The sequence below is a fragment of the Dama dama genome, chromosome 10, assembly GCF_033118175.1.
Source record: "Dama dama isolate Ldn47 chromosome 10, ASM3311817v1, whole genome shotgun sequence".
Lineage (NCBI taxonomy): Eukaryota > Metazoa > Chordata > Mammalia > Artiodactyla > Cervidae > Dama > Dama dama.
Window position 1 is genome coordinate 38128608 of NC_083690.1, and position 21124 is coordinate 38149731.

General features: G+C 50.3%; 1 long non-coding RNA gene across 1 annotated transcript; it reads right to left on the bottom strand.

Annotated features, from left to right (window-relative positions):
* Positions 1-437: 437 nt before the first annotated feature.
* Positions 438-13482, bottom strand: LOC133063199 (uncharacterized). The gene is made up of 4 exons (XR_009694373.1): positions 13423-13482; positions 3303-3604; positions 1917-2319; positions 438-1079 (listed from the first exon to the last, which is right to left on the bottom strand). It is a non-coding gene; the product is annotated as an uncharacterized LOC133063199 (long non-coding RNA).
* Between the last annotated feature and the right edge of the window lie 7642 nt (positions 13483-21124).

Sequence of the window (21124 nt, forward strand, 5' to 3'; positions counted from 1 at the left end):
TCATCATTGGTTCCCACCCACGTGATGCCTCCTACTCAACACCCAAAGGGACCCCTTCTGTGGACCCCAAACTTCACCCCCTTTAAAGCCTGCCTGCCCTACTTCTGTTCCTTTTAGGCACCTGCCTCTGCTCACTGATCTAAACAACACTGTCCTGTTGAACATTCAGCAGGGATGGAGGGTGATATTCTCTCTCTGCGCCATCCAATATGGCAGCCACCGGCCCCGTGAGGCTCCTGAGCACTGGCCGTGTGGCTCCTGCAATCAAGAACTGCATTTATTTTTAATCTTATTTAATTTTAAGTTAACGTTAAAGAGCCACAAGCGGGCAGGGATGACCAGTTGGAGAGGCAGATCTGGGGGCGGGGGTGGGGGGGTTGGGCTTATCTACTCATCCAGCATATCCCCTTCCCGGAAAACAGTCCTGTTAACGCTCGCCAAGTTCCTGCCACGTGTGCGTGTTGTGCTGGGCATGTTCTACGTGCTGTCTCACTTCAGTGTCATGACAGTCAGGTGAGGTAAGGACCATCAATGTCCATCCCATTTTACAGACTCTAAGACTGAAGCCCAGGGAAGGTAAATCGAGTGGCTAAGAAGGGATTCGGAGGCTGGCAGTCCAGGAGAGAGTCTCGGGGGCCACGGGCAGGCTTTCCCCACCGCACGGGGCCTGTGTGATAGGCTGGGCTCCCGGGCCATCCCGTCTTGCTGCGTCTCCTGAGGAAGGTGTCGCCGGGCTGTCCAGTGTCCGTCCTCCACACCTCGGGGTGGTTAGGATCACTGCTGCCTGCCCTCCCTCTGGGTAACTGAAGCCGGACACCCCCTCCCCCAGGACAGCACAGTCAGCCTCAGCTGGAGGTCCTGCCTCATGCTTTCTCATCTGAGCCTCGAACAAGAGGAGATGTTGCCTCGGAAGGGATTTAGGTTAGACATGAAGGCTGCTTTCCCGAGCACTAGAATGGGCTCCAAGACAGACTGCAGAAGCGCCATCTCCGAAGAATCTCCAAAGCAGGTCTGGGATCACTAGGACGTGGCTCTGTCCAGAGGCAAGGGCAGCGGCCCCTTGGCACCCATAACTTTTCCTGTGGAAATTGTTATCCTTCATTAAAATCACTCTGTGCGTTACTTGGGGGAAAGGCAGTATAACACTTAGCAGGATTTAAAGAAATCAATCCGGGACTAATAGGGTGCCTTCTCTTATAGAGGATTCCCCTCTCCTCTGCTGAGCCTCGGTTTCCAGTTTTCTCCCAGGAGCATCTGTCCCTTCCTCCCAGTACTACGTTTGTCTTCCCCGAGCTGGTACCACCTCTCTGAGGCTTACAGGAAGAAGGCTTTCCAGCAAATGGGACTGTTTGGACAGACCTAATGGCCTGTCCTTCCTGCATCAGCCAGAATGTTCTTTTCCCGGGTCCTGGACTCCCCTCCCTCCCATTCCTGATCAGCTGCTCCATCACTAAACAGAAGAAAACTTCTATCACCTTCATCATCTCTTCCAACTTACTGAGGGGACGCAGGGTGTCCCTAGGTAACCAAGTGCTCAGCTCACTCTTTCCCCGGTCCAGGAGGTGCCCGGTCACCTGTACACCAGTCTAGAGGCATCTTTCTTTTTCTTGCCAGTTCCTTTCCCTCTTTGTTGTTTAACCACTGCTTGTTTTTTTAATTTTTTAAAAACTTTTTATTAAAGTATAATAATCATACAGAACTCTGATAACCAGTGCCTAGGTCATGAAATAGAACATCTCCAGCACCCCGAAAAGTTCCTTGCATTTCCCCTCCTGCTCCCTAGTCATCCAAGGACCCCAAGGGTGTTGCTAAGTTCTGAATAGTTTTCGGGTTTTGCACTTCATCTGAGTGGAATCATACATATGCACTCTTTTGTGTCTGGCTGCTTCCCCCAGCGTTACATTTGTGACATTTACCCGTGTTCCTCGTGTGCTCGTAGATTCCTCACATTGCCATACAGGATTTCCTTGTGTGAATGTACCACAGTTTTCCATTCTGCTGCTGCTGGCCAAGTGGGTAGTTTCCAGCTTGAGGCGTTTATGAACAGCGCTGCTGGGAACACTAAAATGCATGTCTTTTGGTGGACATCAGGACACTTTTGCATACCTACCTAAATGACCACCACTTTTATTCCTCTAAGATCAGGTTGTCGTAGCTTTTTCCTTGATCTTGCCAACTGGATGAAAAACAGAGATCCATCACTTGTTGCCAGATCACACAGATTCCCACTCTATACAGATGTACCAAGTGTAACCTCTGTGTTCCTCTATAAATATTGTCTATAAACTCATCTGAACTTCCTCCCAGGCCCGCCTGTTGCTGGAGGAAGGGGAGGGGAGAGAAGAAAACAAAATTTAGTCCAATTCAGCAAACACAGCATCCTTCCGTAATCTAAATAGTCTCTTTAATCTCTTCAGGGTTTCCCTGCCCACCAGTCCTCCAAAAGCACCCCCCAGTCCTTCCAGATGGCTAATGTGAACAGCCGGTGGTTTCGTGACCTTGTAGCACTAGCGGGAAGGGGCCCTGGCCTCCATCTCATCCTCAGATGAACATCGGCTGGTCTCCTAGAAACTGGCTACATAATTCTCAGGGCTCAGAGCCAAAGGAAAATTTTGTTTTGTTCAAAAATTGCTAAGAATTTGAAGACAGTGACAGCAGAGCTTTAAACTAAGCACGTGCCCTTCTGAGCGCAGGCCCGGCGGACAGCACAGGCCACACGCCCCCAGAGCGGAACTGCCCCCAGGGTCCGCGTGCAGACCTGCCTCTTGCCAGAGTCTGTCGCTGGGTGAAGGGGTGGCGGAGGTCTGTTCTCCTGGAGTCTGGTCAGAACCGCAGCTGACCCTGACCGTTCTTGCCTCTGGGAGGGAGGCATCCCCCACCACGCCCACCTATCCCTGCCCACAGGCCCCAACCCCAGGTCAGACCAGAAGCCCAGCTTTCTCATCTCTCTCCAAAGGAGGTATTTCTGGTCCCACCCATGTCATGTGGAAACAGGGGCACTTGGAGGAGGGGGACTCAAGGCTTCCCTCTTCCTACCAGCTGGGGCAGGGCAATCCGACAGGCCACTCTCCCAGCCCAGGTCCTGAGAAGAAATTGAAACAGAAGCCTCTGTGTAATGCCCTACCCGTGTGCACTTCCGGCCCAGGGAGAGGCGTGTGTGACACAGCTCAGCTCCCTGTGCGCACATCCCTCCTCCTGCACCAGACGCGGAGCTGGGAGGGGCAGGCTTCCCGGATTCAGGCCACCGGGCCTGCTTCCTGGTCTACAGAAAGGGGAGCTGCAGTAACTTCCAGAATGCTTACCTCTCGCAACCTGATCTGTGTCTCACTGCAGACTTGAGAATCCTGTTTCCCACATCAAAAGCTGATACGAACTGTCTTCCTGCTTGCAGGGCTGCAGTGATCGCCTCCCGAGAGACTGAAATGGCTTTGTGTTCGCATCCCAGGAGTCCAGAATGGTCAGCAGACCAATCTCAAGGGCCAGAAGGAGAGAGGGCATGGCTCCGTGGCCCACACACGGCATGCAGACCGCCCTGCCCGTGTGGGGTCACTGCGCTGGAGGTGAAGGATGGGCGATGCAGCAGCTTGCCCTTTTCAGGTTGAATCTGGGAGAGGAACAGGTGTGAATTTAGCCAAGGTGAGTAGAGATGAGCAGGTGCAAGAAAAGGAAGGACCCTCACAGGGTGAGGTGTGGGCAGGCACCCACCCTGTCTTAAAGAGGCAGCCACCGGCTCTAGCTCACTTCTGTTGCACGGGGAATGCCCGCCCATGAATGTTTTTATGGATTTTTTATGTTTTTAACGATGACAAGTTATTCCAAATTTTTTTTGCAAAAAACTGTGTGGGTACATCAGGTGGGATCCAAGCAAAGCACGTATTCTGATTTAATTTAGCCACTAAAAGAAGAGAGAGGGGGCTTCCCTGGTGGCTCAGTGGTAAAGAAGCCACCTGCCGGTCTGGGAGGACCCCACATGCTGGGCTGCAACTACCAAGCCCGTGCTCCAGAGCCGGGAGCCGCAGCTGCTGAAGCTGGCGCGCCTGGGGCCTGGGCTCTGCAGCAAGGGAAGCCCGAACACTGCAGCTGGGGAGTGGCCCCCACTTGCTGCAACCACGCAAGAAGCCCGAGCAGCAAGTAAGACCCAGCACAGTCAAAATAAATTAATCAATACGTTAAAAGTTAAAGAAAAAACAAAAACGTAAGACTGGATTCTGGGAATTGGGGCATGGGATGAGCCGGCAGGGCAGGCCTTGCAGGACTGTAGTTGCATTCTGGGAGAGGTGTGTCTTCACAACTGGGAAACCAGGACTTGGTCTTAAACGAGGCAAGTGCACCTTCAGTTTTGCATCCTGAAGAGACCTGGCAGGTTGACACATAGAGCCTGGGTTGAAAGGAGAGAGAATCCTAGAGAAGGCCAGTTAGGAGGAGAGAGCTGATAAGGCAGGAGCAGTCAGCAAGAAGAGAGTTAGAAGGTAACATTGAAGGGACTTAGACAATCATTAAATAAGCCAGAGGTTTATTCCCTGGCAGAGGCCAAAACTACACATTAAAATCAATGCCAGAATTGACAGGGATGTGGATCAATGGGAACTCTCCTTCATGGCCAATGGGAATGTACAATGTGCACCCACCTTAGAGAACATTTTGACCATTTCCTTAGGAAGTTAAGGATATACCTGCCATATAACCCAGTCTTAGGTGTTTACCCAAAAGAAATGAAATCATATCCACACGAAGACTCATACGCCTGTCCATAACAGCTTTATTGAAACTAGCCAAAAGCTGGAAACAATCAAAATGTCTATCAATGGGTGAATGGATAAAGACATTGTGGTATATCCATTCAATGGAATACTACTCAGCAAGAAAAAAGGAACAGGCTATTGATACAGAACAGTGCAAATGAGTCTCAAAACACTAAACTAAGGGGGGGGGGGAATTCATACCGTATAACCTAATATAAAATTCTTTTAAAAAAATGCAAAGTAATCAAAAGATTGATAAGTGATTGCCTGGAGATAGGAAGGGGGAGAATGAATTACAGAAGAGCAGGAGGAAAACTCAAGGGGAGCATGACAGAAATTTTTATCTTTTTATTTTTAAAGACTTTTTTATGTGGACAATTTTTTTGAGCCTTTATTGAGTTTGTTGCTATATTGCTTCTGTTTTATATTTTTGGTTTTTTGGCCATAAGACATGTGGGATCTTAGCTCCCCGACCAAGGAGCAAACCTGAGCACCCTGGATTGGAAGGTGAAGTCTTAACCATCAGACCACCAGGGAAGTCCCCCTGGAAATTTTTATCTTGATGGAGATATATATATCTATGTCAAAACAGATCAAAATGTACACTTTAATTATGTAGGCTTTTGCATACTTGTGGCTCAGCTGGTAAAGAATTTGCCTGCAATGTGGGAGACCTGGGTTCGATCCTGGGTTGGGAAGATCCTCTGGAGAAGGAAAAGGCTACCCACTGTAGTATTCTGTCCTGGAGAATTCCATGGAGTCTATAGTCCATGGGGTCACAAAGAGTCAGACACAACTAAGCGACTTTCACTTTGCATGTTTCCAGTTATACCCAAATGAAATTGAAAAAAAATCAACCCAAGGAACTGGAATAAAACATTCCTAGAGGGGCTTCCCTGATGGCTCAGTGGTAAAGAATCCACGCCTCCCAATGCGAGTTCAATCCCTGGTCCGGGAAGATCCCACATGCCACAAAGCAACTGTGTCTGCACCACAACTATTGAGCCTGTGCTTTAGAGCCAGTGAACCACAACTACTGAAGCCCATGTGCCCTAAGGCCCATGCTCTGCAACAGGAGAAGCCGCCACAACGAGAAGCCTGCACACTGCATCTACAGAGCAGCCCCTGCTCGCCACAACTAGGGAAAAGCCCATGCAGCAACAAAGGTCAAGGGCAGCCAAAAACAAAATTAAGAAAAAGAACCATTCCTAGAAGGAGAGCCCCACCTCCACACTGGCTCTGCATTTCCATATCTGTTAACCCAACTCTAATTTTAGATAGAAAAAAAAAAAGGTGGGGGGACAAAAAAGACACCAAAGTGAGACATCGCTTTACAAGGTGTTGAAAATACATTAAACACTGAGATGTTACCATAATAAATGAATAATTTCAGGTCTGTCTTGTCACATATTTAAAAATATTTAAAACTAGCAAGTGCAAAGAAAACTAACATGGAGCCAATAATCTTAATGAACATATCCTATTAGGTTCTAATGAGTGGCTTTTTTAAATTGGATTTTATTTTGGTAACAGAAACTTTTATTTCCAAGTCTTCTTAGAGGAGCTTTCACATTGCATATTTTTTTAAAGTACAGTTTGAAGAGAACAAGTTAGTTTTAAACTTTTATATGACAATGTGACCATCCATACAGACTCGACCTGGGGTAAATTGCTTTCTATACTTCAGTTTTTATACTGTTCTTTAGGAATTCTGGGATATTTTGTCCTTTGTTTTCTTTCTCTTGGGTGTTTTTTCTTAGCTGCAGTGCAGAGTCCAGGAATGACAGATGACTGGTCTTCCAATCTGAAGCCAGGCATTTGTCAAGCTCTTGCTAGCTCTCCTTTTCCTGGCTCTTCTGGAGCAAGGAACAGGGGGTGGTGCCTGCTCGCGGGTCCCCACTGCTTCCCCCGGCTGACCAGTGCACACGCGTCCTCTCGCCGCCTCGGACGTGCGCTCATCTTCTCCTGCGAGAACTCCAAAATTACACCTGACTGCTGAACAGCCATCGACAGGAGAATGTTGGACCCACCAAAAAAAGATGCCCCATGTCCGGGGACAAAGGAGAAGCCACAGCCAGACAGTAGGCGGGGCGAAGTCACGTTTAGAATCAAACCCCACGCCTGGCATAGACGCTTGGCACGTTCAAACAAAGCTTGGGCACACCAAGAGTCAGTACAGAGACTGAGCCAGACCTGCCTGTGAGCATCTGAGTGTCTCCTGCAGAGGTGCAGGTCAGCAGTGGCCTGCTGCAGGGGCAGGGGCTCTGGGTGCAGCAGACCTGGGTGTGGCATAAGCCCTCTTGGAGGAGGTCGCCATTAACCCCACCACAGAGCTGCCAGAACTTACACAGGACTGGGGAAACAGACTCGTGGAGGGCATAAGCAAAATCTTGTGCACACCAGGACCCAGGAGAAAGGAGCAGTGACCCCACAAGAGACTAACCCAGACTTGCCTGTGAGTGTCCAGGATCTCTGGGGGAGGCGTGGGCTGCAGGATCAGGGACCCTGAGTGTGGCAGTGTGCGCACAGGACCTTCTGAAGGAGGCCGCCTTTATCTTCATCACCTCCACCATAGTTTGGTCTCAGGTCAAAAAACAGGGAGGGAACACAACCGGGCCCATCAACAGAAAATTGGATTAAAGATTTACTGAGCATGGCCCCACGCATCAAAACAAGACCCAGCTTCCCCCCTAGTCAGTCTCTTCCATCAGGAAGCTTCCATAAGCACCTTATCCTTATCTATCAAAGGGCAGACAGAATGAAAACCACAGCTACAGAAAACTAATCAAACTGATTACAAGGACCAAACCTTGTCTAACTCAATGAAACTATGAGCCATGCCGTGTGGGGCCACCCAAAATGGACAGGTCATGGTGGAGACTTCTAACAAAATGTGGTCCACTGGAGAAGGGAATGGCAAACCACTTCAGTATTCTTGCCTTGAGAACCCCATGAACAGTATGAAAAGGCAAAAAGACATGACACTGAAATATGAACTCCCCAGGTCAGTAGGTGCCCAATATGCTACTGGAGAAGAGTGGAGAAATAACTCCAGCAAGTATGAAAAGATAGAGCCAAAGCAAAAACACGCCCAGTTGTGGATGGGCCTGGTGAGGGAAATAAAATCCGATGCTGTAAAGAACAACATTGCATAGGAACCTGGAATGTTAGGTCCACGAATTGCAAATTGCAAGTGGTCAAACAGGAGATGGCAAGCATGAACATGGACATTTTAGGAATCAGTGAACTAAAATGGATTAGAATGGGCGGATTTAACTCAGATGACCATTATATCTACTACTGTCAGCAAGAATCCCTTAGAAGAAATGGAGTAGCCCTCATAGTCAACAAAAGAGTCCAAAATGCAGTTCTTGGGTACAATCTCAAAAATGACAGAATGATCTCTGTTCATTTCCAAGGCAAACCATTCAATATCAGAGTAACCCAAGTCTATGCCCCAACCAGTAATGCTGAAGAAGCTGAAGTTGAACAGTTCTATGAAGACCTACACGAGCTTCTAGAACTAACACCCAAAAAAGATGTCGTTTTCATTATAGGGGGCTGGAATGCAAAAGTATGAAGTCAAGAGATACCTGGAGTAACAGGCAAATTTGGCCTTGGAGTACAAAATGAAGCAGGGCAAAGGCTAATAGAGTTTTGCCAAGAGAACACACTGGTCATAGCAAACACCCTCTTCCAACAACACAAGAGAAGACTCTACACATGGACATCACCAGATGGTCAATACCGAAATCAGATTGATTATATTCTTTGCAGCCAAAGATGGAGAAGGTCTATACAGTCAGCAAGACTGGGAACTGACTGCAGCTCAGATCATGAACTCCTTATTGTCAAATTCAGACTTAAACTGAAGAAAGTAGGGTAAGCCACTAGATCATTCAGGTATGACCTAAATCAAATCCCTTATGATTATATAGTGGAAGTGACAAATAGATTCAAGGGATTAGATCTGATAGACAGAGTGTCTGAAGAACTATGAATGGAGGTTCATGACATTGTACAGGAGGCAGTGATCAAGACCATCCCCAAGAAAAAGAAATGCAAAAAGGCAAAATGGTTGTCTGAGGAGGCCTTACAAATAGCTGAGAAAAGAAGAGAAGCTAAAGGCAAAGGAGAAAAGGAAAGATATACCCATTTGAATGTAGAGTTCCAAAGAATAGCAAGGAGAGATAAGAAAGCCTTCCTCGGTGATCAGTGCAAAGAAATAGAGGAAAACAAAGAATGGGAGAGACTAAAGATCTCTTCAAGAAAATTAGAGATACCAAGGGAACATTTTGTGCAAAGATGGGTTCAATAAAGGACAAAAATGGTATGGACCTAACAGAAGCATAAGATATTAAGAAGAGGTGGCAGAAATATACAGATGAACTATGTAAAAAAGATCTTCATGACCCAGATAACCATGATGGTGTGATCACTCACCTAGAGCCAGACATCCAGGAATGTGAAGTCAAGTGGGCCTTAGGAAGCATTACTATGAACAAAGCTAGTGGAGGTGATGGAATTCCAGTTGAGCTATTTCAAATCCTAAAAGATGATGCTGTGAAAGTGCTGCATTCAGTATGCCAGCAAATTTGGAAAACTCAGCAGTGGCCACAGGACTGGAAAAAATCAGTTTTCATTCTAATCCCAAAGAAAGACAATGCCAAAGAATGCTCAAACTACCTCACAATTGCACTCCGCTCATACACTAGTAAAGTAATGCTCAAAGTTCTCCAAGCCAGGCTTCAACAGTATGTGAACCGAGAACTTCCAGATAGATGTTCAAGCTGGTTTTAGAGAAGGCAGAAGAACCAGAGATCAAATTGCCAACATCTGCTGGATCATCAAAAAAGCAAGAGAGTTCCAGAAAAACATCTATTTCTGCTTTATTGACTACCCCAAAGTGTCAGGAGCCGCCGGGATGCACCCAATCCATGACAAGGTCACGGGATGAGAGGGGAGCTTGCAAGGCAGCTCTTCCTCACACGGGGCTGCCCCGGGGGCCCAATATGTCCCCTCGGGAATCACTGGGATGTACCCAGACTGTGACAAAGTCACGGGATGAGAGAGAAACCTGCAAGGCAGTTCTTCCCCTTGGGGTTGCCCCAGGGGCCCGGTATGTCTCTTTCCTCTTTCTGTCTTACTGTTGTTGGGCTTTCTATTAATTTTTGGAAATGTAATATATAGTAATAAGGCCTCCCTGGAAGAGTTCAAGCCTATTTAGAAATGCTCATGATTGCTCTGGCTCAGGACATGACCATAAACATCAAGTCAAAAAGGAAAAGGCCGCAGGCATAGTTTGGCTGCTCGCTTAAAAGATTATACTGTTCTAGAATAGAAAAGAGTAGGGGCATTTAGATTTAGAAGTAGATGATGTACTGCTTCAGTTTACTTGCTCCTTGGTTGAGAGGGTTTTCATTATTGATATTTCCTTGCTGCTATTTGTCCATTGTTTCCCTTCCTTTAAACAACATGGAAGATTATGGGTATTTTTGTAGAGCTAGGAAATTGGGTACACAGGATTTCAATAGAAGATTTATATTAACCAGCTTCACTGTCATTACCTTACTACTAATAGAGGTGTTTTGCTGCTTCATAGTTAATCACTGTAGACTTTGTAATTTTAGGTAAAGAAAAATATCAGGGTTTTCACAAGATACTAGTCTCAGAAACATCAAACATGTTTGCGTAGCTCTTCCCATGTATTGTTTTATTGTCTAAAGAATTCATACTATACCTGAAATTTGTAGAACATTGTTTTTTTTTAGAGTGAAAATTTTAGGCCATTGAGGCAAAAAGACTAATATACAGGACATTTAAGAAAAATCCTGTAATTGGAAATGTTCCAGATGAATGCATAGGGGAAAAACATGGTAAAGAAAAATATTGACAGAAGCACGAAACCAGTAGCTGATGTAATATGTGGTGACTTAAGGGGGAGGTAACATTCATTCTATAAAAACTGAGCTGTCCTAAAAATAAAAAAGCTTTTTCCTCCACGCAACCTTCTGTGTGTGTCTGTCTTCTTCCTCGCTGATGCCACTCATTCCTTGGGTATTTCTGGACCTGCTGGGGCTGGACTCCAACACCAAAGCCTTTGACTTTGTGGATCACAACAAACTGTGAAAATTCTTCAAGAGATAGGAATATCAGACCACCTTACCTGCCTCCTGAGAAATCTGTATGCAGGTCAAGAAGCAACAGTTAGAACTGGACATAGAACAACAGACTGGTTCCAAAACGGGAAAGGAATACGTCAAGACTGTATATTGTCACCCTACTTATTTAATTTACATGCAGAGTACATCATGAGAAATGCTGGGCTGGATGAAGTACAAACTGGAATCAAGATTGCCGGGAGAAATATCAATAACCTCAGATACACAGATGACACCACCCTCATGGCAGAAAGCAAAGAACTAAAGAGCCTCTTGATGAAATTGAAAGAGGAGAGTGAAAAAGTTGGCTTAAAACTCAGCATTCAGAAAACTAAGATCAAGGCATCTGGTCCCATCAGTTCATGGCAAATAGATGGGGAAACAGTGAAAATAGTGAGAGACTTTATTTGGGGGGGCTCCAAAATCACTGCAGATGGTGACTGCAGCCATGAAATTAAAAGACACTTGCTCCTAGGAAGAAAAGCTATGACAAACCTAGACAGCCTATTAAAAAGCATATACATTACTTTGCCAACAAAGGTCCATCTAGTCAAAGCTATGGTTTTTCTGGTAGTCATGTATGGATGTGGGAGTTGGACTGTAAAGAAAACTAAGCACTGAAGAATTGATGCTTTTGAACTGTGGTGTTGGAGAAGACTCTTGGACTGCAAGGAGATCCAACCAGTCCATCCTAAAGGAACTCAGTCCTGGGTGTTCATTGGAAGGACTGATGCTGACGCTGAAACTCCAATGCTTTGGCCACCTGATGTGAAGAACTGACTCATTGGAAGAGACCCTGATGCCGGGAAAAATTGAAGGCGGGAGGAGAAGGTGACGACAGAGGATGAGATGGTTGGATGGCATCACCGACTCAATGGACATGAGTTTGAGTAAACTCCGGGAGTTGGCGATGAACAGGGAGGCCTGGCATGCTGCAGTCCATGGGGTCGAAAAGAATCGGACACGACTGAGTGACTGAACTGATGACGATGTGACCACAGGACGGGGACTTGGAAGTCAGCCAAGACTTAGGGAGATTCCCAGTCCTGTTTCTTGTTTATTCTGAGGCCTTGGGCAGTCCCTGCACCGCTCAGAGCCTCAGTTTCCCCATTTGTAACAGGAGGTAAAGATCACTCACCACAAGGTGGCACAATATGCTACAGAGTCTGAACATGGACACCCTCCCCATAGAGGGGTAACTGGTACAACCCAGTTACCCAGGGATCAAACCGGTGCCTCCGTTGTCTCCTGCATTGCAGGAGGATTCTTTAGCCAGAGTCGTCAGGGAAGCTCCAGATACTCTCCTAAAACTGCTACCTCCCAAAAGGATATTCAAAGAGAGAAAACGGTAATGCTCGTGCCCTTCATTCCAGTCGAATGCTGATCCTACAATGAGCTGGACACTGCTGGATGCGTCATAAACCGTTCTCGAAATAATCCCCCTTTTCCTTCCTCACCTGCCAGCCAGCCAAGCTGCAACCTCATGAAATACGAGGGAAGTGCTCTTTTACGGCCATGCATTCATCTGCAGGCTCCTTGGAGTACCAGTCCCTCCAAGTTATTTTATTGTTTCCAGGAAACTGTAACGGAGTCTTTTTATACACCTTCTGCTGTCATAAGAGGCATCGCACATAAAGCATGTCAACCGAATATGAGAAAGTCATCTCTCATCTGGTTTACTGTTTCCTTGAGACAGCCGCTCCCTGGATCTGGTCAGCTGGCCGCTTTGATGGTGTTACTAAAAACAGCTTTTCAAATAAAGGAGACCTGGAGAATGTGGGAGCTCCCTTTTTGGTCAGTACAGCCCAGGGTCTGGGGTGGAACCGAGCTCCTCTCCCCGCGTGGGGGTCTGGTGGGCCCCCGCACGGGCCAGCAGCTGTTCCTGGGTGCGGCCAGGGTGCCGGACTTGGCCTGGAGGCTAACAAGCAGGGAGACAGCTGCGCTGGTCTCTGCCCCCCCCCCTCCGTGCGCCCTCCCTTACTGAGGCCTCAGTCCAGGACCCCAGTTCCCTGTTCAAGCCCAAGGCCACCTCCCTACTTTCCCTGTACATCTCCTGGTTCCACAGAGGCGGACCTCAGTTTCCCAGTCTTTAAAACGGGGATAGAGACAACGCCAGCGTGATTCTTTCTTTTTTTTGCCTTTCGTTTTTTAACAAGGATGCAATCAGCCAGTGGCGGGAACACGGTTGGCAGATTACCCAGAGAGGAGCGGCTGTCATTAACATTCCTCCTGCCCCGAGCCGGGGGGCTTGACATCAGGAGGAGGCGTCTGCAGACTGTGTCCCGCAGAAGCGCTCCTCCAGGGAGCCGCCTGGGCCCCAGAACGCTGAAGAAAGCCTCCACCAACTCAGGAGTGCCTGGCTTCCCCCAGGCACCTCCTGCTTCCTGAAGAGACACCCCCAAACCCCCCAAAGTTCTGAAAAGTAATTTCAGTCTCATTAATTCTGGAAACAAACAGCAGCAGAGGGAGAAGGAAGATGAGCAGAATTAAAAGACAAGATGGAGGGGGACCCGAGGTACCTGAAGTTTGCGGGGAGCGAGGGAAGCTGGGTGAGGCACTGTGACTCCACACTCGGTCAGTCTGGGCCAGCGTGGTAGAGGGCGGAAAAAGAGGCGGGCCTGGGGCGTGGTCCAGGTGGGCAGGGGCGGGGCGGGGCCCACGGGGGCAGAGCCTGGATGCACAGGTCAGGGGTAAGGGGAGGATGCAGAGGGCACAGGGGCGGGGCAGGGTCCAGCTGGGACTAGATCTTCTAGGATGACTGAGCTGCCCAGAAAAAGAACATGTTGGATGGAGGCAACAGCATATCCAAGGGGAAAGGGTTTAACTGTTGTCTCCAAAATGTCATACGTTGCAGTCCTGACCTCCAGCACCTCAGAATGTGCCCATAGGTGGAAGCAGGGTCCTTGCATAGTTAAGATGAGATCATTATGACCTGTGTCCTCATAGGGGGAAAATGCCATGTGCAGGCACCAGGAGAAGCCCGCCGTCAACAAGCCCAGGAGAGAGGCCTGGAGCAGGTCCTCACCGTGCTGGGAAGGAACCAACCCTGCGCACATCTTGATCTTGGTCTTTGGCCTCCAGATCTGGGAGACAATAAATGTATATTATTTAAACCCCCACCACCACTCCCCCATCTGTGGTACTTTGTTACAGAAGCTCTAGCTAACTGATACACACACCAAGTCACAGACCCGAAAGTGCCGGCGTGGGGGGAGAGCAGACAATTTGTAGCAAAGGAGGAAGCAGAATGCCGGCAGATGAGGCCGGGGAGGAGGAGAGGAGCTCAGAGTTCCACTTCCAAGAGTTTAGGGCTGATCTTTGGTCAGTGGGGAGGCATGGAGGTCTTCAAGTTGGGAAGGAAGGTGGTCAGTTTAGAAAGCCCACCTTGGAGGCTTCCCTGGCAGCCCAGTGTTTAGTACTCTGCACCTCCACCCCAGGGGACACAGCTTTGATCCCCGTCAGGGAAATAAGATCCCACATGCTACATGCTGCAGCCAAAACACAAAAGACAGGACATCCCCTCTGGCTGCAGAGTGGAAGAGGCTGTCTCAGCCAGGTGGACAAGAGATGGAGTTTGCGGGCAAGGGGTGGAGAGAAGGGAGCAGCTCCAGAATTGAGGCATCCACATTAACAGGACTCCAAGGGGGCCAGCAGTGGGTGAGAGATGTGTCGCTTTGCTCTGGCTGACTTAACAAAGACCACAGACTGGGCGGCTTCAATAACAGACATCATTTTCTCCCAGGTCCTGGAGGCTGGAAGTCCAAGATCAAGGTGTCAGCGGGGTTGATTTCTTCCAAGGCCTCTCTCCTCGCCTTGTAGACAGCCATCATCCACCTGTGTCTACATGTGGTCTTCCCTCTCTGTGGGTCTGTGTCGTAATCTCCTCTTCTTATAAGGACATGAGTCCTGTTGGGTTAGGACCCACCCATATGACTTCATCTTAATATTTTTTCAACTCACGTGTACATTTATCGAGCTCACATGAAACAGGACACAGTTAGGAAATGACCCTCCCCTCATCTGTGTACAACTCCCTGCTCTTTCTCCTTGGCAGTTACATTCTGTTCCACTAGCTTTCCACAAACATGCCATCTTCTAGAATGGAGACGTCTGGGCGGTAGCTCAGAGCCTTCTCAGAAGTGGCGGGCAGCAAAGTGGTGTCAGAACCAGTGGAGAGTTTGCTTCATTTGAAGTCTGCCCAGAGACAGACTCATGGCTTCCCATGCAGGGGCTGGCCTGGGCCAGGCTGGCACTCTGGTCGTGGACTCCTTGGAATAAACAACCCTGACATCTGCATGACCTCCACTCACAAAGTGTAAATGGGATTGTAATCAATGTGGCCCCAGCGGCTTCTTCCCCCAAACCGGGGGTGGCTGACGTCACGTTGGTAGAGAATTCGAAATCGTCTGTGTGTTCTCCAAGCACGCAGGTATGGCTGCTTCTGGGTGTGGCGTGGGGTGGCGCAGCCAGGACAGACAGGGTGGAGAAGACCAGGGTCTCCCTGAGCAGGCGTGGGGCCAGCGGAAAGCACGGACGGCTCAGGGCAGGGAGGCCAGCCCTGGGGCGTGCTGGGCGAGCCTCCCGCGGGGCACACACAGAACCCTCAGCTCCGGGACCCCGGAAGCAGCACTCCCAGCTGGCCGTCAACCTCACTGTGACGTGACTGCCTCTTGAAAGGCCCTGTCTCCAAACAGAGCCTCAGTCTGAGGTGCTGGGGCGGGGACTCCGACAAATGAATGTGCGGGGGGCAGGTACACAGTTCAGCCCGTAACCGAGGGGTGCCCACATTTCTGAGGCAGTTTTCACTTTCACCCACGGCTCATACACACTACCACCTATAAAACACATAGCTAGTAAGAACCTACTGTGTAACACAGGGAACTCTACTTAATACCCTGTCATGGCCTGTATGAAAAAAGAATCTAAGAAAGAATCTAAGATATGGGCATAAGTGGTTCACTCTGCTGCACCCCTAAAACTAACACAGCCTTGTAAATCAACTACCATACACGCCAATAAAAATTTTTACAAAGGGATTTCCCTGGTGGTACAGTGGACAGGACCCCACCTGCCAATGCAGGAGACGCAGGTTCGATCCTGGGTCTGGGAAGATTCCACTTGCCGTGCAGCAGCTAAGCCTGTGCACCACGACCCCTAAGCCTGCCTGCCGCAACTCTGGAAGGCCTAGAGCCGGTGCTCCGCAGCAAGGGGGACCACCGCATCGAGGAGCCCCTGCACCGCAACCAAGAGCAGCCTCCGCTCACTGCAATTGGAGAAAGCCCGCGGGAAGCAGCATAGGCCCAGCACAATAAAAAACAAAATGAATAAATAAATACATTATTTAAAAAAAGAAAAAGAAAAAAACCCACGCTTCACTATGACAAATCAGAGAGAACCCAGGCCCGGCCAGCTGCTCCCCAAGTCTGTCCCTTGCAAGGTGGCTATTTTCTTTGGGAATTCATTCCTGTCTGCATGCAGCCTTCTCTAGCAGGCTCAAAGTCTAATTTCCATTCCTTCGAGTGATATTTATGGAGCTGGCTCTGCACCAGACGTGATTCTGTGGGCACTGTGAAACAGCCCCATCTCTCTTGGGGGTGAACTGGCATGAACCAAGTTCAAAGAAAGTGATAACTAAAAGCCACAATGTCAATTTAGTGAATTGCTTTGAGAAATATAGCTGTGGGCTGTGTGGGCTGACAGACCAGTACCCTCTCTCCCTCAGGCAGGAGAGCCAGACGACCATCAGCCAGACACTCTGGATGGACAGACCTTTTTCCACACCCTGCACTCTCCTGTCCAGAAGTCAGACCTCCAGAAGGTTGACTGTGATGTTACAGATTCATTATATTAGCCAAGAACATGGAGAGTGAGGTAAGCCTGGGGGTAAGGGGGGACTCTGGGTACAGGCCACTGGAGGCTCTGTCTTCCAGGCCAGGGGTCAGCCTTGGCAGACAACCCAGATGCCGGAGCCAAGATGCCCCCTGCCTGGCCCCAGCCAGAGGGCTCTGCCCACCACTATCTCCTCCAGATCCCCGCTCACCAGCCCGGCTGGTCACGTGATCTTTCTCTGAACAGGGTGTGGTTCAATTGGCCAGATTTCCATCGACTGAAATTGCAAACCCACGAACCTGGCTGCCTCTGGGCAACCGCTCCCAAATCCCAGAGCACAGACAGGGTCTTTCCAAACCCTCCCACCCCTCGTTTCCTCACAGACCTTGGATCCCATCGCAGACAGATCCCAGCCAAGGCAGAGAATGACTTTTCTAGGCAGCCTCATTTACAGGGGCAGATGAAGCCCCAAATGTCAAGACCCTCTCCTTTGCTTGGGCCCTGGGAGAGCTGGAAGATGCTGGGAGTCACAGAGGACCCTGGGTGGGGAAAAAAGTCATCTTGGAACCAACAAGCATGTCTGTTAAATTGCCTAAAGACACTGCAGGAAGAGACCTGGATTCCCAGGACCCTGGTTCCGTGTGTGATTTCTTTTCTCACTCTAAATCAGCATTTACTTTCACACCTAAATACATGGTGTGCTTCTCCTTCCTCTCTGACAGAATCCCTTGGTGGTCTGAGCTTCAGGCCTCCCAAACCTTAGGTCCACTCCTGTTGGTTTCCTTTGAGTCCTCACCTACAGGGGACGGGGGGCTGGGGGCCGGGGCGGGGGTGCCCCCTGAGACAGGTAGCTTCCAGAAAGTGGGTTGTGATGTGTTAGAGAAAGAGCCCGGGTCTTGCAGCCTAGGAGCCTGCAGTGTGTAAAGGACACTGAATCCAAGCCCTGCTCCCACCCCAGGCCCTCCCCGGGGGGACCCACGGCAGGTGGGAATACCCACTTGGCTGGTCTAGCCTCCTGCTTCCTTCGGGTCATGGAAGGGAGAGACTAAATCTCTCAGTAACATATTTTCATGTTCCTTTCCAGGGACACATTTTTCAGCTTTGGTTAGGAAAAAAAAAAAAAAGAAAGAAACTTTGAAAATTCCCTTAAAAGTTAAATCACGGACTCTGGTGCCTCCCCCTCCGAATCAAAAACATGTATTTTTGCAACCGACAGAAACATCAGACATCTTCCCTCCATCATCTGTCTGTCTGGCTAACACGCTTTTCAGGACAGCCGCTCGCAGGGCGTAATTTCTGTCTCTGCGCGTTTTAGCGAGCCCCGGTTCTGATCCGGGAGCCGCCCTGTGGCTCTGCATCTCTCGTTAGCCGGCCGCCCGGCCCGTCCTCACCTGTGGCGCGCCCGCCTCCCCCCGGCACTTTGTTTTCTCATCCGTCGGTCCCCGCCCCGCCCCACCTCCCCGCCAGCCAGCCCATCTGGGACCGTTCAGGCGCCAAGTCCTCCGTTCAGGGTAAAGCCTGTCACACGCGGACGACCGCTGCGGGAGGGGCGGGGGCCGGGGGCCCGTCCCCGCGGGACCGGGAGGAAGGGCTCTGGACGCTGCCCGCTTCCCCTCCCCGCCCCCCGCCCCGGGCCTCCAGCCCTCCCCGCTTTTCTGCAGGCCCCCACCCCCACAGTCCCTGACCCTCCGCCTTCCGAATGCGCGCCGCCCAGCCCTCTCTGCGAGGAGCTGCCCCCCGCGCACGGCGGACACCAGCTCTCCTGCATGATTCATGGGGGCGCTTGGCCTGGGAGTGGGCGCGCCGGGAGCAGATCATGAGCCCACAGAAGCGCTTTGGTTCAGGGAACGTTCTTTCCCTGATGCACATCTGCGCTGCCTGGAAGTGCATTAAAGAGAATCGGATGAGCTGCTGCTTCTAAAATAGGTTCTGAATGTGTAAAGTGCCCAGGGAGGGCGGAGAGTGATGCCAGCTGATGAGGCGCCGGGGCTGCTTTCCGGCTTTGTCCTTGAGGCACAAAGCATTGTGTGCCCCGCAGTGACCCTCCTGGGTGACTGCGGGTGGTGGAGGGGGGGAGGCAGGCCTGGCTCAGCACGGGCGGGGCCCCCAAGGCCTGAGAGCCTCAGCGTTCCCAACTCTCACCAAGCAATGCTCGTCCGGCTCTGTGGCTGTTTTGGGAACAGGAATCGGGTCTCTTATCCTGGCCTAACTAGGAGAGCACCCCCCCCCCCCCCAACCACAACCTTCACCAGAGACCCAGCCTGGGCAAAGCAGCCAAGAGACCCAACAGCCTGGCTGGTCCTAGCTCCACCACCCACCCCCTGGGGGCCCTGGGCAAATCACCCAACCTGGAATCGGGAAAAGTATGCCCTCCTGACTGAAAACAATCCCCCACCCCACAAGGTGGTATCCCACCGATTTCTGATCTGCTTTTCTCTGTGCAAACCACTTACTACAGGACATTCAGAGAGACCCCTTGTCCTGGGGACCACACCTACAGAGCTGCTAGCCAAGGAGCTCTGAATCAAGAAGGAATGTAAGGCTAAGACTTGGGTCCAAGGCACATGCGTTAATCATGCGGTACATGGCTTCCAGTGCTAAGTGGCTGTAATCCCAACCCAAGCTGTCTTGCAAAAAGAGGGGACTTACAGGTGAAAGAACAGGTGAAATAAGGCTTCAGGCATAGCTGTATCCAGGTATAGAAACAATGTTGTCAAAACTCACTGCTGTTGCAGCCCATGACTGTGCTTTCCTCTCTGTTGGCTTCATTCTCAGGCAGGCCTGGTCCACTTGGTACCTTTGTGGCCTTGCCAGCCCCGTGGAAGATGGGCTCTCTTGTCCAAGGGCTCAGCTGAAGTCTCAGGGCTAGTCACTGTGACCAGGAAGATGGAGTGTATTATGAACCTGGGGATGAGGGGTGTCATCACTACCCAAGCCATGAGAAACGGGGTGTGGGGAGAACCCCTAGAGGAAACTTGGGGTCATCAGAGGTCTAGGAACAGCATCCTGGGAAGGAAAATACACCACCAGGCCTGCCCTGCCCTTCTTCTGTGCTGTTTAGACAGATGGAGCCAACAGTTCACGGTTTGGGGTTTGTTCTTCCCGGTGGTCAGGTTAGACGAGTCGGAGTTTATCAGTTTGCCCAGTGGGCAAGGAGGGAAGAACATCGTGAGCAGCCGTGTAGACAAGATCACACTTACATGACGTATCTAAGGTGAAGGGGGTTGTGGAGGGCCGAGGAGACGCTGACTGGGAGTCACTGTCCCACGAGGACAGTTTAGATGTGCGATAAGAAAACGGCCAGGAGATGGATGGGGTGATGGTTGCACCACAATGTAGACGCACTTAATGCCACTGAACTGTACCCCTAAAGATGGTCAAGATGGTAGATTCTATGTTACATGTATTTTATCCAAATTTTTAAAAAACTGGGACGCAGGATGGAAGAAGCCAGGGTCTGCCCCCCCCCCACCCCCGCCTCCTTTTCCTCCACCTCCCTGGCTCCTGCTGCACGGTCCCTTCCTCCTAGCCCTCGCCACGACTCCACCTTCCACCCAAGGGCTCCAGATCTGGGCTCCAGTAAAGCCACTTCCACCCCCAGCCTCTCCAGTCCCAGGGCTGGTTGCAGCTTCCTGTGTTGCTAATCCCTGAGTTGCCTTATTTCACCTTTTCCCTTCTCCACTCTCTGGTCACCTGAGTAACCAACAACTTCACTCTTTGTTTAAAAAAAAAAAAAACAGCCAGGAGGTTTCTCTTTTCCTGACTGGGTTTGTCTGTGACATACCCTAGAGAATGGCTCATGTGCCCGGGGGATGGGGTTGGAGGGGGGCACGGGGCATCCCAGTGGCAACTCCAGCAATCCCGACTGGCTGGGGTGCACTGGGGACCCAGGAGGTCTGGATGTTTGCTGCCTCTGGGGCAACCTGCTCGACCAAGAATCAAACTCCAGGCCAGTCTGGAGTCTCGGGTCGCCAGCAGGTGGGCACACATGAGGCAGACGTTCCGTGGGTGCAAAGGAGAAATCAAAGAGAATTCACAAGCGCCCTTCGGACAGTGGTTCTGTAAGTAGCTGCAGTGTTTCATTATTTAATCCTTCTTGCAGCAGAAGCTCCTCAAGGCTGGGCTGGGCCCTCCACCCTCACCCCCACCCTGGCCCTCTTGTGCCCTGGGCTGGTCGTGGGGACTCCCTGGGAGATTGTCCCATGACCCCTCAAACCCTCCTACTTCTCCTCAGATTGGCCCCTGCTTCAAGATCTGCAGTCCTGAGCTCATCTCCCTCCTGTCTCAGGGTCACCCACACTGTCCCCCAGGGGACAGTCCTCCTGCAAAGCCAGGAGAGAGAGGGGAAAACCTGCCGCACTCGCCAAGTGGGCCACAGCCTGGCCGGATCCT